Below are 12,662 nucleotides of genomic sequence, written 5' to 3'. Positions count from 1 at the left end.
TAGGGGACCTCTGCATGAATCTCTCCTTGCTCTCTGTTCTCTGTCAGTTTTCTCACTCCATTTGGTGCTTGGCTGAGTTCTTTATCTCTTCATTTGATGTTTTAGAGTTTCAGGATTGTTGTTTTCTCTATTCAGCTTAGTTTTCTGGATCTTTGCTGTGGAGGGACAGCGTGGTGCTTCTGCTAGAGCGCCATTTTGCCGGAAGTGTCTAATTTTTTTTTAAATAATATTTTATTGTGATTTAGGTGAGAGTTGAGACAGCAAATTAAATTCCCCTTTAACAATTTTTATACAAATTATTCTGTGCCATTGGTTATAAGTTTTACAGTGTATCAGCATTCTTAATTTCATTCTGTTTATTCTGTTTCCATTGATCTAGCTTTCCTTCCCCTCCTTGCCGTTTCATCTTTGCTTTTGGGAAACTGTTGAGTGTTTGGACTCAGGGAGCAGATTACTTATGTCAGATTGTTTATTTTATAAGCCAATCTGTTATTTGGCTGAAAGGTGACCTGCAGAAATAGCTATAATGCCAAGGTTAAAGGGTAACTTAGGACAACAGTTTTGGGGTTTCCTCTAGTCTTTATTGGTCCAGTAGGTCTGGCCTATTTTAGGAATTTGAGTTTTGTTTTACATTTTTCTCGCATTCAGTCGAGGACCTTCTACTGTGTCCCTGGCCAGAATGGTCAGTAGTGATAGCTGGCACCATCTATTTCCTGTCTCAGGTTTGAAGGGGTTGTGGTTTGTGTGGACTATTCATCCTGTGGACTAGTTTCTTCATTGAGCCTTTGATTTCTTTCATTCTCTTTTGTTCCATATGAGTAGAGACCAATAGTAGTATCTTAGAAGCCCACTTGAAAGTTTTTAAGACTCCAGATGCTACTCACCAAACTTGGATGTACAACATTATCTTTGTTAACTATGTTATGTCAGTTGCCTTAGGCTGGGTCCTCTAGAGAAGCAAAAGCAGTAAAGTGTATGAATATACATTATATAGAAAGAGATTTATATTAAGGAAATGGCTAACATGGTTGAGAGGTTGGAACGTCCCAAGTCTGTGGGTCAGTCTGGAGGGTTCTCCTGATTCACATAGCTGCAGGGGCTGGCAAACCCAAAATCGGCAAGTCAGACAGCAGGGCTCTGGCTTACAGGCCGTGAAGATCAGTGAATCCCAAGATTGGCAGGCAAGGCAGCATGTAAGCTGCTAACTCAAGTCCTAAGAACTGGGGGTCAGAAGAACAGGAGCCAGCTGCAGGATCCAGTGCAGCAAAAGCCCAAGAGCCTTGCCAGAAAGTGTATCTATATTGGATGCAGGCCACTCCCTTTCAACTGATTGGCTTCTCTCAGCAGATACCATTGTGGAGGTGATCACATTATATCTAATCTCATCATGGAGGTAATCACATCATCATATGACTGCCAAACTACATCATAACTGCCAAACCACTGAGAATCATGGCCCAGCTAAGATGACACACAACCTTAATGACCATACCAATTGGCTTAAGTTGCTGCACCAGGCTGTGGTACCAAGCCTTTTGTTCTAGTAAACCAATCCTGGATATGTCTAGGAAGCATATGTAACTGTGGCCCTTATGTGGTTTGTTATATATGTGGATATGTATGCGGCATACACAAACATGTATACATATGCCTCCAGATACACCTATACATGCACATGCCTTTATTCATCTATGCCTTCCTATACACATATATGCATCCGTAACTGCCTATGTAACACACCTGTATTTTTTGGTTGTTTTTACTGTTGGAAAATTGTATGTTATAGTATTTACTGAAATTGTTCGTTTTTCTTGTGTACTTTTAAGTGTATTTATTTGACTTGCTCAAGTTGTGCTGACTTCACGCATGTTTGGAATCGCCTTTCCCATCACCAGAAGTAATAAGTGTGCACGATCTAGAAAGTGATTCCCTTTCACTTTCCCTCCCATCCTTGGTAACCATCAAAGAAGCTTGCTTTCTCTGTGTATATCTATTCTTGACTTTTTATAATAGTGAATTGTTGTTGTTAGGTGCCATCAAGTTGGTTCTGACCCATAGTGACCATGTGTGCAACAGAATGAAATACTGTCTGGTCCTATGCCATCCTCACAATCGTTCTGTTTGAGCCCATGGTTGCAGCCACTGTGTCAGTCCATCTCATTGAGGGTCTTCCCCTTTTTCGCTGACCCTCTACTTCACCAAGCTTGATGTCCTTCTTCAGGGATTAGTTCCTCCTAATAACATGTCCAAAGTATGTGGGACGAAGCCTCGTCATCCTTACTTCTAAGGAACATTCTGGCTGTACTTCTTAAAGGATGGATTTGTTTGTCCTTCTGGCATTCCATGCTATATTCAGTATTCTTGGCCAACACCATAATTCAAAGGAATCAATTCTTCTTTGGTCTTTTTATTCATTGTCCAGCTTTCACATGCATATGAAGAGATTGAAAATATCATGGCTTGGGTCAGGTGCCCTTTAGTCCTCAAAGTGACATCTTTACTTTTTAACACTTTAGAGAGGTCTTTTGTAGCAAATTTGCCCAATGCAATACATCATTTGATCTCCTGACTGCTGCTTCCCTGGGTGTTGATTATGGATCCAAGTAAAATGAAATCCTTGACAATGTCAATCTTTTCTCCATTTATTTTGATGTTGCTTATTGGCCCCATTGTGAGGATTTTTGTTTTCTTTATGTTGAAGTGTAATCCATACTGAGGGTGTAGTCTTTGATCTTCATCAGTAAGTGCTTCAAGTCCTCTTCACTTTCAGCAAGCAGGGTTGTGTCATCTGCGTAACGCAGGTTGTTAGTGACTCTTCTACCAATCCTAATGCCACATTCTTCTTCATACAGTCCAGCTTCTCGGATTATTTACTTAGCATAGAGATATTTAATAAGTATGGTGAAAGGATACAGTGCTAATGCACACCTTTCTTGGTGTTAAACCATGCAGTATCCCCTTGTTCTGTTCAAATGACTGCCTCTTGGTCTATTACAGGTTCCTCATGGGCACAATTAAGTGTTCTGGAATCCCCGTTCTTTGTAATGTTATCCATAATTTGTTAGGATCCACACAGTCAAATGCCTTTGCATAGTCAATGAAACACAGGTAGACATCTCTCTGGTAGTCTCTGCTTTCAGCCAAGATCCATCTGACATCAGCAATTATATTCCTTGTTCTACGTCCTCTTCTGAGTCCAACTTGAATTTCTGGCAGTTCCGTTTTGATGTACTGCTGTAACTGCTTTTATTGATCTTCAGCAAAGTTTTACTTGTGTGTGATATTAATGATATTGTTCAATAATTTCTGCATTCTGTTGGTTCACCTTTCTTTGGAATGGGCACAATATGGATCTTTTCCAGTTGGTTGGCCAGTTAGCTGTCTTCAAAATTTCTTGGCATAGACAGATAAGCACCTCTTGTGTTGCTTTCCTTTGTTAAAACATCTCGATTGGTTTTCTGTCAATTCCTGGAGCCTTGTTTTTCGCCAGTGCTTTCAGTGAAGCTTGGACTTCTTCCTTCAGTACCATCGGTTCTTGATCATATGTTACCTCCTGAAATGGTTGAATGTCGACCAGTTCTTTTTGGTTCAGTGACTCTGTGTATTTCTGCCATCTGCTTTTGATGCTTCCTGTGTCATTCAATATTTTGCCCATAGAATCCTTCAAAATTGCAACTCGAGGCTTGAATTTTTTCTTCAGTTCTTTCAGCTTGAGAAATGCCGAGCGTATTCTACCCTTTTGGTTTTCTATCTCCAGATCTTCGCGCATTTCACTATAATATTTTACTTTGACTTCTCAAGCTGCCCTTTGAAATCTTCTGTTCATCTTTTTTACTTCATTATTTTTTCCTTTCCCTTTAGCTAGTCTACGTTCAAGAGCAAGTTTCAGAGTCTCTTATGACATCCATTTTGGTCTTTTCTTTCTTTCCTGTCTTTTTAATGACCCTTTTGCTTTCTTCATAAATCATGTCCTTGATGCCTTCCCATAACTTGTCTGGTTTTCGGTCATTAGTGTTCAATGTGTCAAATCTATTCTTGAGATGGTCTCCAAATTCAGGTGGGATGTACTCAAGGTCATACTTTGGCTCTTGTGGACTTTCCTTAGTTTTCTTCAACTTCACCTTGAACTTGCATGTGAGGAATTGATGGTCTGTTCTGCAGTCAGCCCCTGGCCTTGTTCTGACTGATGATACTGAGATTTTCCGTCGTCTCTTTCCACGGATGTAGTTGATTTGATTCTTGTGTGAGGTGCACATGTATAGTCGCCATTTATGTTGTTGTTAAAAGATATTGCAATGAAGAAGTCGCTGGTCTTGCAAAATTCTATTATTTGATCTTCGGCGTTCTTTCCATCACCAAGGCTGTGTTTTCCAACTACCAATCCTTCTTTGTCTCCAACTTTTGCTTTCCAATCAGCAGTAATTATCAATGCATCTTGATTGCATGTTTGATCAATTTCAGACTGCAGAAGTTGGTAAAAATCTTCAATTATCTCATCTTTGGCCTTAGTGGTTGGTTTGTAAATTTGAATCATAGTTGTGTTAACTGATCTTCCTTGTAGGTGTATGGATATTATCCTGTCACTAACAGCATTGTACTTCAGGATAGAGCTTGAAATCTTCTTTTTGAGGATGAAAGCGACACCATTCCTCTTCAATTTGTGATTGTCCGCATAGTAGACCATACGATTGTCTGATTCACAATGGCCAATACCAGTCCATTTCAGCTCACTAATGCCTAGGATATGGATCTTTATGCGTTCCATTTCATTTTTGACAACTTCCAATTTTCCTAGATTCATACTACGTACATTCCACGTTCCGATTATTAATGGATGTTTGCAGCTGTTTTTTCTCATTTTGATTGTGCCACATCAGCAAATGAAGGTCCTGAAAGCTTGACTCCATCCACATCATTAAGGCCGACTGTACTTTGAGAAAGCAGCTCTTACCCAGTCGTATATTAGTGCCTTCTGACCTGGGGGGCTTGTCTTCCAGCACTACAGCAGACAATGTTCTGCTGCTGTTCATGAGGTTTTCATTGGCCATTTTTTTCAGAAGTAGACTGCCAGGTTCTTCTTCCTAGTCTCTCTTAGTCTGGATGCTCCACTGAAACCTGTCCACCAAGGGTGACCTTGCTAGTATTTGAAATCCCAGTGGCAAAGCTTCTAGTATCAGAGCAACACCCAAGCCACCACAGGACGACAAACTGACAGACGCGTGGTGGATAATAGTGGTGCATACGTTATTTGTCTTTTAATGTTTGACTTATTTCACTCAGTGTAACGTCCTCCAGATTTGTCCATGTTATGTTTCATGGACTCCTCATTATTCTTTATATTTGCATGGTATTCCATTATATGTATTTACCACAATTTGTTTATCCATTTATCCGTTGATGGGCACTTAGGTTGTTTCCATCTTTTTGCTATTGTGAATTATGCTGCAATGAACATAGGTGTGCATATGTCTATTTGTGTCACTGCTCTTATATCTGGAGGATATATAGCTAGAAGTGGGATTGCTGGATCATAAGGTATTTATATTTTTAGCCTTTTGAGGAAGCATCATACTGTTTTCTATAGTCATTGTAGTATTTTACAATCCCACCAGCAACGTATAAGAAGAGTTCCAGTCCTCCACAACCACGGCATTGTTTGTTGTTTTCTGTTATTTTGATCATTGCCATTTTTACAGGGGTGAGAGGGTATCTCATTGTAGTTTTGATTTGCATCTCTCTAAAGGCTAATGATCACGAGCATCTTTTCATGTGTTTGTTGGCTGCCTGAATGTCCTCTTTGATGAACTGTCTGTTCATGTCTTTTGCCCATTTTTTGATTGGATTGTTTGTCCTTTTGTTGTTGAGTTTTTGAAGTTTTCTAAATACTATAGAGATGAGACACTTATCAGATATGTTGTTGCCAAAGATATTTCCAAGTCTGCAGGTTCTATTTTTATCTCTTGTTAAGTCTTTTGATAGGCATAAGTAGTTAATTTTTAGGAGGTCCCAGTTATCTAATTTATCTTTTGTCATTCTTGCATTTTTAATTTTGTTGGATGGGCTATTAGTGCAGAAAATTAGGTCCCCTAGTTTTGACCCTATGTTATCTTCCAGGAACTTTATAGTTTTAGCTTTAACATTTAGGTCCTTGATCCATTTTGAGCTAGTTTTTGTGCATGGTGTGAGGTATGGATCGTGATTCTTTTTTTCTGCATATGGATATCCAGTTTTGCCAGCACCATTTGTTAAAGAGACTGTTTCTTCCCCATTGATTTGACTTTGACCCCTTGTTGAAGATCAGCTGCCCCTAGATGGGTGGATTTACTTCTTGGTTCTCAATTCTGTTCCATTGGTCTATGTGTCTGCCATTGAACCAGTACCAGGTTGTTTTGATTACTGTGAATAGTAAGTTTTGAGGTTGCAAAGTATGAGGCCTCCTACTTCGTTCTTCTTTAATATTTCTTTGGCTATTTGGGGCCTTCCTTTCTACAGAAAGTTAGAAATTAGTTTTTCCATTTAATTAAAAAATGTTGGGATTTGGATTGGGATTGCATTATATGTAAAGATCGCTTTTGATAGTATTGACATTTTCACAATGTTAAATCTTCCAGTCTATGAGCATGGAATGTTTTTCCACTTATGTTGATCTCTCAGTTTATCTTGCGGCAGTGTTTTATAGTTTTCCTTGTATAAGTCTTTTATGTCCATGGTTAGGTTTATTCCTAGGTATTTTATCCTTTTGGGGACCGTTGTAAATGGTATTGTTTTCTTGATTTCCTTTTCAGAGTTGTCCTTGTTTGGATATAGGAACCCAACTGATTTTAGCGTGTCGATCTTAGACACTGCCACTTTGCTGAATTCTTCTTTTATATACAGTAGCTTTCTTGTGGAATCTCTGGGATTTTCTGTGTGAAGATTCATGTCATCTGTGAATAGAGATAGTTTTACTTCTTCCTTTCCAGTGTTGATACCCTTTATTTCTCTTTCTTGTCTTATTGTTTTGGCTAGGACTTCTAGCACAATAATGTATAAAAGTGGTGATAGTGGTCATCCTTGTGTCATACCTGTTCTCAAGGGGAAGACTCTTAGTATTTCCCCATTGAGAATAATGTTGGCTGTTGTTTTTGCCTATATGCCCTTAATTATGTTGAGGAATTTCCCTTCTATTTCTATTTTGCTGAGAGTTTTTATCAGGACAGGTGTTGCATTTTATCAAATGCCTTTTCTGCATTAATTGAGACCATCATGTGATTCTTTTCCTTTGTTTTATTTATGTAGTGAATTACATTAACTGATTTTTGAATGATGAACCATCTTGCATTCCTGGTATGAGTCCCACCTGGTCATAATATATGATTTTTTTGATATGCGCTGTGGAATTCTGTGGCTAGAATTTTGTTGAGAATTTTTATGTCTATATTCATGAGGGATATTGATTTGTAATTTTCTTTTTTTGTAGTGCATTTACCTGGTGTTAGTATCAGGGTGATTCTGGCTTCATAGAATGAGTTGGGGAGTATTACTTCAGTTTCTGTGTTTTGGAAGAGTTTGAGTAGAATTGGTGTCAGCTGTTCTCTGAATGTTTGTTAAAATTCCCCAGTGAAGCAATCTAGGCTGGACGTTTTCTGTTGTTGTTGAGAGTTTTTTGATGACGTCTTCTATCTCTTGTTATGTGTCTTTTTTGACTTTCTACCTCTATTTGTGTTAGTTTAGGTAGTGTGATGGTTAAGGTTGCGTGTCAACCTGGCTGGGCCATGATTCTCAGTGGTTTGACAGTTATGATGTAGTTTGGCAGGCATATAATAATGTAATCACTTCCATGTTGAGATCTGATATAATGTGATCGATCACCTCCATGATGGGATCTCCTGTGTGTAGCCCATCAGTTGAAAGGGAGTTTCCTTGAGGATGTGGCCTGCATCCAATATAAGTGGACTTTCTGGCAAGGCTTGTGGGCTTTTGCTTGCTCTGAATCGTGCAGCTGGCTCCTGTTCATCTGACCACTGCTTCTTTGGACTTGAGGTTGCAGCTTACCAGCCAATCTTGGGATTCGCCAGCCTCCACAGTCTGTGAGCCAGCTGCCTGCCAGCTTATCTGCTGATCTTGGGATTTGTCAGCCTCTGTAGTCTGTGAGCCAGTGGCCTGCCAGCTTACCTGCTGATCGTGGGAGTTGCTGGCCTCTGCAGCCTGTGAGCCAGAGGCCTATTGTCTGACCTGCTGATCTTGGTTTCACCAGCCCCTGCAGCTATGTGTGAGTCATGAGAATCCTCCAGCCTGACCCACAGACTTGGGATTTTCTAGCCTCTACAACCTTGTGAGCTTTTTCTCCTTGATATAAATGTCTCTTTTTCTCTGGATGCTTCACTGGTTTTGCTTCTGTAGAAAACCCAGCCTAAGACAAGTAGATAGTGTGTTTGTAGAAAATTGTCCATTTATTCTAGGTTTTCAAATTTGTTAGAATATAGTTTTTCATAGTATTCTCTTATAATCCTCTTTATCTGAGTTGGATCTGTTGTAATGTCTTCAACTTCCTTTCTTATTTTGCTTATTTGCATACTGTCATTTTTTTCTTGGTCATTTTGACCAGTGGTTTGTCTATTTTATTGATCTTTTCAAAGAACCAGCTTCTAGTTTTGTTGATTCTAATGTTTTTCTGTTCTCTATTTCATTTATTTCTGTTCTGAATTTTATTATTTCCTTCTTGCAGCATTAGTTTTCTTTTGCACTTCCTTTTCTATTTGTTTGAGTTATTGGGCTAAGTTATTTATTTTGAAAGTTTCTTCTTTTTTAATGTATGCATGCATTGCTGTACATTGTCTCTGAGTGTAGCTTTTGCTGGGTCCCAGTGGTTTGGGTATGTTGTGTTTTCATTCTCATTTAATTCTAAGTATTTTTTTTAAGTTCACCTTTCATTTATTCTACTACTCAGTAGTTTTTTTAGTAATGTGTTATTTAGTTTCCATGTATTTAATTTTTTTTCCTTGTTCTTTGTGTAATTGATTTCTAGTTTCATAATGTTATGGTCAGAGAAGATGGTTTGTATAATTTCAATGTTTTTAAAGGCTTGCTTTATTTATTGAGGCTTGCTTTGAGTCCTAAAATATGATCTATTCTGGAGATTGTTCCATGTGCGTTGGAGAAGAATGTGTATTTTTATGCTGTCGGGTGGTATGTTCTATGTATGTCTGTGAGGTCTGGTTGGTTGATAGCATTGTTTATGTCTTCTGTATCTTTGTTGATTTTCTCTTTAGCTGTTATGTCCATTGTTGGAAATGATGTGTTAAAATCTCCTAGTATTGTTGTAGATCTTTCTATTTCTCTCTTCAATTCTGTTAGAGTTTATTTTATAAAATTTGGAGCTCTGGCATTGGCTACATAAATATTTATAATTGTTATGTCTTCTTGGTAAATTGAGCCTTTAGTCATTACATGGTGTCCTTCTTTGTCTCATATAATGCATTTTGACATTTTGTCAGATATTAATATTGCTACTTCTGCTCTCTTTTGGTTACTGTTTGCTTACTATATTTTTTTACATCCTTTGATTTTTAACCTGTTTGTCTTTGTGTCTGAGGAGAGTCTCTTGTAAACAATATATTGATGGATCATGTTTTTTTTTTTAATCCATTCTGCCACTCTCTGCCTCTTGACTGATGCAGTTAATCCATTTACATTCAGTGTGATTATCAGTAGGTATGGATTTACTGCTGCCATTTTGTTGTACTTTTTTTTGTAGTGTTCATGGTTTGTTTTATTCTTCTTTACTTTTTGTGATGAGTTCTTTTCGTACGTGGATTTTCTTTTCCTCTTATTTTTTTTATTTTTTAGTGTTCTTTAGATGAAGGTTTACAGAGCTAATTAGTTTCTTATTAAATAATTAATACACTTGTTGTTTGGTGACATTGGTTGCCAACCCCACAACACGTCAACACTCTCCCCCTCTTGACCTTGGGTTCCTGATTACCAGCTTTCCTATCCTCTCCTGCCTTCTCATCCCTGCCCCTGAGCTGTTGTGCCCATTTAGTCTCGTTTTGTTTTCTGGGCCTGTCTAATCTTTGGCTGAATGGTGAACCTCAAGAGTGACTTCAGTGCTGAATTAAAAGGGTGTCTGGGGACCATACTCTTCGGGTTTCTCCAGTCTCTGTCAGATCAGTAAGTCTGGTCTTTTTTTCTCAGTTAGAATTTTGTTCTACATTTTTCTCCAGCTCTGTTCAGGATCCTCTATTGTGATCCCTGTCAGAGCAGTCAGTGGCGGTAGCTGGGCACTATCTAGTTGTACTGGACTCAGTCTGGTGGAGGCCGTGGTAGTTGTGGTCTGTTAGTTCTTTGGACTAATCTTTCCCTTGTGTCTTTGGTTTCCCTCATTTTCCCTTGCTCCAGATGGGGTGGGACCAGTGAAGTATGGTAGATGGCCACTCACAAGCTTTTAAGACCCCAGATGCTACTCACCAAAGTAGGATGTAGAACATTTTCTTTATAAACTGTGTTATGCAAATTGAGCTAGATGTCCCCTGAGACCATGGTCCCAAGCCCTCAGCCTAGTAATTCAGTCTCTCAGGGAGTTTGGATGTGTCTTCTTTGGTGAAGTGTCTGTTCATATCCTTTGCCTATTTTTTAACTTGATTATTTGTCTTTTTGTTGTAGAGGTGTTGGATTATCCTATAGATTTTAGAGATTAGACCTTTGTCAGATTTGTCTCAGACAAATTTTTTTCTCCCAGTCTGTAGGTTCTCTTTGTACTCTTTTGGTGAAGTCTTTTGATAAGCATAAAAGTTTAATTTTTAGATGATTCCAATAATCTACCTTATCTTCTGGTGTTTGTGTATTGTTAGTTTTTGTGTGTATGCTATTTATGCCATGTATTAGGTCCTCTAGTGTTGACCCTATTTTTTCTTCTATGATCTTTATAGTTTTTGGTTTTTTATTTAGGTCTTTGATCCATTTTGAATTAGTTTTTGTGTATGGTGTAAGGTATGGGTCCTGTTTAATTTTTTTACAGAGTGACATCCGGTTTTGCCAGCATCATTTGTTAAAAAGGCTGTCTTTTCACCATTTAATGGACTTTGGGCCTTTGTCGAAGATTAGGTGACCGTAGGGGGATGGATTTACATCTGGGTTCTTGATTCTGTTTTTCCTTTTATTTATTTTTGTTTTTCTCTGTTTTGGTGGGTAAATTTTTACTCTTATTTGTGGTTACCTTGAAATTTATATTTATCATCCTAAATTCAAACAATCTGTTATATCTTGAGATCTCCTTGACTTCTCTCTATGGAAGTTTTATAACTACTCCGTTCATTCCCCCTTTTGTTTTGAAGTTTTGTCGTTTATTTTTTTATGTCTCTGATTCCCTTTAATCTATTTTGTAGCTTTCTTTTACTTTTTTTGAAGTCTTTACCTGGCTTGGTATCTGGGTGATGCTGTCTAGTATCTTTATCTCAGGTTGTAGTCTGATGATGTTGGTTTTCTATCCAAACCCGGGGGGGGGGGGGGAAAATCCCAAACCCATTGCCGTTGAGTCGATTTTGACTCATAGTGATCCTATACGACAGAGTAGAACTGCCTCATGGGGTTTCCAAGGAGCGGCTGGTGGATTCGAACTGCTGGCCTTTTGGTTAGCAGCAGTACTTCTTAACCACTGCGCCACCAGGGCTCCCTCTATCCACAGGACTCCCTTTAATATTTATTGTAGTGCTGGTCTGGTGGTTACAAATTCATTTCAATTTTTGCTTATCTAGGAATGTTCTCATTTTTCATTCATTTTTGAAAGATAGTTTTGCTGGGTATATGATTCTTGGATGGCAATTCTTTTCTTTCAGGGCTTTGTGTATGTCATCCCATTGCCTTCTTGATTGCATGGCTTCTGATGTGAAATCACCACTTAATCTCGTTGAGGTCCCTTTGTAGGTGATATTTTGCTTTTCTTGTGTTGCTCTCAAAATTCTGTCTTTGTATTTGGTTCTGAAAAGTTTGTTTATGATATGCCTTGGTGAATTTCTTTTTTTTTTGATTGAACTTTAGATGAGTTTACAGAACAAACTAGCTTGTCATTAAACAGTTAATACATATATTGTTTTATGGCATTGGTTAACAACTCCATGACATGTCAGTACTCTCCCTTCTCAACCTTGGGTTTCCTATTACCAGCTTTCCTGACCCTCCTGCCTTTTAGTCCTTGCCCCTGGGCTGGTGTGCCCCTTTAGTCTCGTTTTGTCCTATGGGTCTGTCTAATCTTTGGCTAAAAGGTGAACCTCTGGAGTGACTTCCTTACTGGGCTAAAAGGGTGTCTAGGGGCCATACTCTTGGGTTTCTCCAGTCTCTGTCAGGCCAGTAAGTCTGGTCTTTTTTTTTTTTCTAAGTTAGAATTTTGTTCTACATTTTTCTCCTGCTCTGTCTGGGACCCTCTATTGTGATTCCTGTCAGAGCAGTCAGTGGTGGTAGCTGGGTGCCATTTAGTTGTACTGGACTCAGTCTGGTGGAGGCCATGGTAGTTGTGGTCCATTAGTCCTTTGGACTAATCTTTCCCTTTCATCTTTAGTTTTCTTCATTCTCCCTTGCTCCCAAAGGGGTGAGACCAGTGGACGATCTTAGATGGCCACTCACAGGCTTTTAAGACCTCAGACACTACTCACCAAAGTAGAATGTAGAACACTTTCTTTATAAAC

At 38.7% G+C, this 12,662-nt stretch overlaps 1 protein-coding gene across 5 annotated transcripts in view; it reads left to right on the top strand.

The window, feature by feature from the left end:
* The window catches only part of BBS9 (Bardet-Biedl syndrome 9), a 518,471-nt gene that overhangs the window by 251,278 nt on the left and 254,531 nt on the right, over nucleotides 1–12,662 (top strand). The window lies entirely within an intron of this gene.

The sequence above is a fragment of the Trichechus manatus genome, unplaced genomic scaffold (genome assembly GCF_000243295.1).
Source record: "Trichechus manatus latirostris isolate Lorelei unplaced genomic scaffold, TriManLat1.0 scaffold00137, whole genome shotgun sequence".
NCBI lineage: Eukaryota > Metazoa > Chordata > Mammalia > Sirenia > Trichechidae > Trichechus > Trichechus manatus.
The sequence above is the reverse complement of the archived record's forward strand: the minus strand, read 5'-3'. Positions and strand labels throughout refer to the sequence as shown.